This window comes from Triticum aestivum, chromosome 7D (assembly GCF_018294505.1).
Source record: "Triticum aestivum cultivar Chinese Spring chromosome 7D, IWGSC CS RefSeq v2.1, whole genome shotgun sequence".
Classification (NCBI taxonomy): Eukaryota; Viridiplantae; Streptophyta; class Magnoliopsida; order Poales; family Poaceae; genus Triticum; species Triticum aestivum.
In genome coordinates, this window is record NC_057814.1 from 74923545 (window position 1) to 74929175 (window position 5631).

Here is a 5631-nt window from a genome sequence, read left to right on the forward strand (position 1 = left end):
ATAAGCATTCATTAAAAAAACGTAAAAACATGAATATTTTTATATATTACATTTATATTGTTAATACTGTGAACAATTTCAAACTTATATAAGCATTTACTGAATATATGTTTTTATTCAATATGCAAATTATCACATGAAGAGTTTTTTAATTCATAATTTTTTATATGGATAAATGTTAAATCAATACATGATTTTATAAATTGTTATATATATATATATATATATATATATATATTATTTATAACACACTATTATAATTTACATATATTCTGTAAATTCCTGGAAAAACACAATGCAAAATGGGCCATGATCAGGTCCTCCGGTTGTGGGAATAATCAGAGAATACTAGTAAGTGTGCACGTGCAACGCACGTATTATCATGTGAAAAATTATCATCATTCGTTCTAGAAAATAATGAACAAAAATATAGTGTGCTAACACAAGAGAGGCAATATAGACGTTTAACAATGTTGTGATACAAGAAATGTCGCTTGGACTAAAAATGAGTGAACATATTTGTCATCAATCATGAGTAAACCGGCAATGTTCAAGGGAAAATTTCAAAGAAGTATATCATGATTTTCTATTTTTCTTACCAAATAATTTTCTAATCCTTGCCAACAATGATTGACAAGTGGTATAGACATATTATCTTATTGTGATTAACAAGTCATGTGAATATAATTATACATTGGTATTATGATTTTTTTCAAAAATAGAAGGCATAACCATGAAGAAATCGATGCACAACAATAAGTATTTCTAAAGGACACCACCAGTTCACACACATAAATGATATACATGTTTAGAAACATAACAAAAATGAACATGACTATACTGAGTAATCATGCACGCAGGCATGGCACAGAGGGAGTACAAATGATCCCTTCATCTCTAAAGAAAAGGGGGAATGTCCAAATCAGTTCTGGAACACATAGTCATGGGGTACAAATGTTGAACCTACTGGCAAAACTTGTGCCTGTCTGCTGAGCACATCATTCATTATATTCGACTCCATTCTCTTAGCACAAATCTAGAAGAATGGAAACACAAACCAACTCATGCACAAAAAAAAGCTCATTGCCTCTCAACGCTATTCGTATGGATGTTCTTTTTTAAAAAAGTCCATTTTACTACACTGAAGAAAATTGGTGGTTCACATAACCCCCTGATCTTTATTTCTGTTCCTTTTACCCCCTGAACAATTTCATACCGGAAAAAAATCAGTCCCTGGGTGGTTTTACTTCACTGGTTGCTGACGTGGCAATGGTCAATGGCCGGTTTTGACCTGCGGGTGAGTCTCCCTCATCAAGCTGGGTTGAGACAGAGGAGCTCCTCCCGAGCCTCCCCTCATAGCTGCCTCCTTCCCGAGCACCACGCCCGACCCTGCCGCCTCTAGATGATGCCGGCGACCGCCGGAGTTCCAAGCTGCCGCCCTGCTTCTCCTTTCTCCCATCTCTTTCCTCTCCCTTCTCTCTTCTCTCGGCTCACGTATAGGTCAACCGTCGCCACAAGCTCGCCGGCGGGCCGTCTTCACAACCGTCGCCGAACTCCGCATCCGACCGGAACCAGACCATATGGGGCCGCTACCCCCAGATCTGGTCGCCCCTCGGGCTCCCCCTGCACCTGCATCGCTGTAGCGCCGCTGCCGCTGCCCTGCTACCTCCCGCGCGAAGACAGGGACGACCATGCCTGGGGGTTGAGCCGCCGCCGCCACAAGCTCACCGTCGTGTCGTCTTCACACCAATGCTAGACTCCAGACAGGCCAGAACCAGACCTAATGGGGCCGCCATCCCTGGATCTGGCCGCCCCATGCCTCCCCGTGCCGCCTGCCTCGCTGTCTCGCTACCTCCTGCGCAAGGAGAGGGACAATGATGCCCAAGAACTGGGCCACCACCACCCATTTTACGCCCAGTGCTGCTCCATCGCCAGCTGCTGCAGCACCTCCCCGCCGTTCGTGCCCTTAGCTTCGTCGTGCTCCGGCTAGCCACCGGCTAAACCTACCATTAGCACTTAGTTAATCCACCCCCAAGTCACTGCCAAGCGGGTCCCATTGCCTAATTAACCATGGGCTAATTTCCTGTTTCAGTTAAGTTAATCCTCATGGCCCCACCCGTAGGTCAAACCACCATTGACCAGCGCCACATCAGCTGGAAGTTGACACAAACCACCCATGGGGGTCTTTTGTCCGGTTTGGGATTGTTTAGGGGGTGAAAAGAGCAGAAAAATAGATCAGGGGTAATGTGAACCACCAACTTTGTTCACCGTAGTAAAATGGACTTTTTTCTTCTTTTTCTTGACACCGTATTTGGAAACTCGGAGGTTGCAGTAAATTGAAAGTCTTGCAAGAGCGGGTTTGGTCAAGTCAGGCATGTAGTAGCTTCCAGTGACCTGGTTCTTGACAACATTGGCCATCTTGCGGAACTCGTTGTGCATGCAAGTGGAGAACACATAAGGCTTGGTCTACCGCGTCTTCATCTTCGTTGTCAAGAGGACCACAGTCATCTCCTTTTCAGCAGCTAGCTGCACCATCTCTTATTGTTTGACAGGTCAGAGAACAATAGGAGTGGACATTGCAGGTAAGCTTAATAGGTAAGCATAAAAGGTTCAGGCGGTATTTCCATTTTGAGTGAACTGGACAAATAAAGTAGAAATGGACAAGCTAATGCCATGTGTGAACAACCAGCATATGAAAGACCAATGTAGTACAGGAGCGGGGCATGATTTCAGTTCATAGATAATTAGTGAACAAGAGGGAATCATTTTAGTTTAGAAACAATACAAATTGGCAATGGATGTCAAACTGCAAGAACATAAGAGACAGGTGAAACTATCTTACATAGTTGTGCATGTTTAGCTTAGTATGTGAAGCATTTGCCAAACGCCCAAGAAAACAATACGAAAATAGATCGAAGCACACGTACGACCGAGGCTGCGGTGGAATTTGCCAGAGATGAACGTGACCTTCGACGGACAATAGACCGTTGGAAGGACCTGATCGGACCTGAAGATGCAGAAAACCCATAATACCTTATTATTTATAATTATGACATGCCTCCGAAGTATCAAAACGTGTTTATGAACAGAAATACATTGAGATAACATGCAGATCAGGAAAAAAGTACCACTCCCTTTGAACCAACCCGATGTAGTTGGGTTCACCGGATCTTCTCCACCGACAACTTCATTGTAGTTTCTGCACAATAACACATTCTCTGAAGAAATATATTCTGCACACAACAACGGGTTCTGTGAAGAAATGTATTCTGCACAACAGATTAAAGTTTCAGCACGATAGCTCAAAAAAGATGGACATTAACAACAAGCAAGCGGGCTGAATGGAGAAACCATGTAATTCAAGTGTGCTCCCAGTTGCCAGTGTATACTGCACTGAAGAAGCTGCAACACCTAGACCAACTTTTAAAAGCTGGATGGGGATCTGCCATCCAACTTCATCCAAGCAATCAAATGCTACATAAAGATATGGTAGTTGTTCAGTGAACTTGCATTAAAACTGCCATTGTTTTCCCTGTAAAGACCTTGGATCATTAGATGGCATATTAAATACTGGATTATAATAAGGTTATAGAAAAACCAAACTTGATCAGAGGCACTGGTAAGAAAGCACTCAAGGTGTTTATTTTTATTTTTAGAGAATGGCTCAAAGACTCGGATAGTGTTGGAAACTGATATAAATTCAAGCAGTATTGATTATATTAAAGCATCTTGTTTATAACCGTGCTTAGCTTTGAGTTGACTAAGGAAGTTTGTGCTTGTAAGTTTCAGGAAGAGAACTTATCTTCAGTGAACATAGATCCATGGTATTCAGCATATCACTACTCGCATCCATCCTTTGTTAAAAGACTGCCTGCACTAAGCCTGCATGGGAAAAGTTTCATACAAGGGGACAAGTTCAATTGCTAATATATAGAAATGAAATTAGTAATTCATGCTTCAAGTCGCGAGTCCCAATCAAAAAAGATTGAAGATGCCGGTCTTTCCAAGAAAAAGAATCATTGCACCAGCACCAAAATTGTAAAATTCACCATAAAAAGAGCATCAAGCAAACAACAAATTAGATCTAAACGTATTTTGATTAATACAATGGAGTTTGAGTAGCATTAACATATCGTGCAGTACTTAAATGTTTGGAATTACAGTTAAATAAATAACAAACCGTTCCACTTATAAACAAGGTGAAAATGTGCAGAATTTTGCCTTTCGGAAGGCTAACATTTTTTATGTTGGCGGCAGGTGCTGATGCAAATGATTTCCTACATAATATATATATATATTTTAAAGGTTCTAGGCTTCCAGCAATGTACAAAGTAGGAAAATGAACTCGTGGGTACCAACTCTTTTGGATACAGTGTCATAGACTGAATAGATGATGGAAACAGAATCAGATACGTGATGGAAACCATTATGCGAACATTGCCAAGTTCGATAGTTCAATTACCAGCTAATATCCCAGAACTTGATGGTTGTACCATGTGCGCTTGACAGTTTGTGGATCCTGAGGAAGGAAAAAAAACATAATTAACAGCAGGCACTGAGCTATACAGGAATAAATCAGATATGTTTGCATGTATCAGTATCATTGCTGAACCAACCCGGGAAAAAACACAATTTGTGGATTACTTACTGAAGCAAGGTGCAGGCCCGGTGCCCGGTCTAAGTAATCGCACAATGAATAAATCAGATTGTTTCCATGTATCAGGATCATTCTCTAGCGAGATCTAGAATTAACTTTCAGATGAACACTCAAAGGTGTCACACAATCAGATTTACTGACCTACAATGTGACTAAGAATCTGAAGACTCCAATTAGCAACTTGACAAGCAATTAGATGAAGATAATACTGAAGCTGCTCAAACAAAAATGTCAAGCAGTGTACAGATCGTTGCTGAATAGACCACTGCCGCAGTATGGGGACGGCGCAGTGACGCATGCCTCGTGCCCGCCCACCGAGATCCCCTCTATGCCGGACCCCTCCGCCTCCATGCCCTTCCGCTGCTCCTGGGCGCGCTGGCGGCAGTAGTGATCCTCGACGGTGAGCGCCAGGTCGAGCACCGAGAGCACCTCGCTCCCCGCGCCCCACCGGCCCCGGAGACGATTGAGGCGTCCGCCTCCTTCGAGGCGAGAGACTGGAAGCGTGAGGCTGTGCCGGGGGGCGGGGAGAGGAAGCGGCGGTGGGTGAGGCGTAACGGGGCGAGGGAGAAGAGAGATATGGTGGTCGCCTTCTGCCGCGCGCTTGTCGTGTGGGATGGAGAAGAGGGAAACAGGGGAGAGATGGCCTGTGTCGCGTGGGGCGGCGGCGGAGAACCTACAGGCGACGAGGCCTTGAGGTGCGTTGTTTCCGGGGATCGTGGGAGGGAGATCTGGACTAATTGCGTTCCGCAGATCATGGTGGCTGCGTGAATCGAGGCTTGAGGGATGCGGAGCGCAGACGATTGACAGACAATAGCGTCTGCTTGGCAGAACATTCGATCCGAGACGTTAATCCAAACGGCAGACTATTCGCGTAATATGGACAGTAGGATGTGTTTAAGTTAATTTGATCGGAGGTGCCTGGTTATCCCGTGTACGATTTGTTGTGTGGCTTTAGAAGGAGTTATGTTTGCTCT

At 43.7% G+C, this 5631-nt stretch overlaps 1 long non-coding RNA gene across 3 annotated transcripts; it reads right to left on the bottom strand.

Moving 5' to 3' along the window:
- Positions 1–746: 746 nt before the first annotated feature.
- Positions 747–5426, bottom strand: LOC123167043 (uncharacterized). 3 transcript variants are annotated; one of them, XR_006483756.1, is made up of 4 exons: positions 4463–5426; positions 3352–3882; positions 3129–3269; positions 747–3007 (listed from the first exon to the last, which is right to left on the bottom strand). It is a non-coding gene; the product is annotated as an uncharacterized lncRNA (long non-coding RNA). The 3 variants fall into 3 exon arrangements; XR_006483755.1 differs by having other exon boundaries at positions 747–2526; positions 2843–3007; positions 3129–3882; XR_006483757.1 differs by having other exon boundaries at positions 3129–3882.
- Positions 5427–5631: the final 205 nt, after the last annotated feature.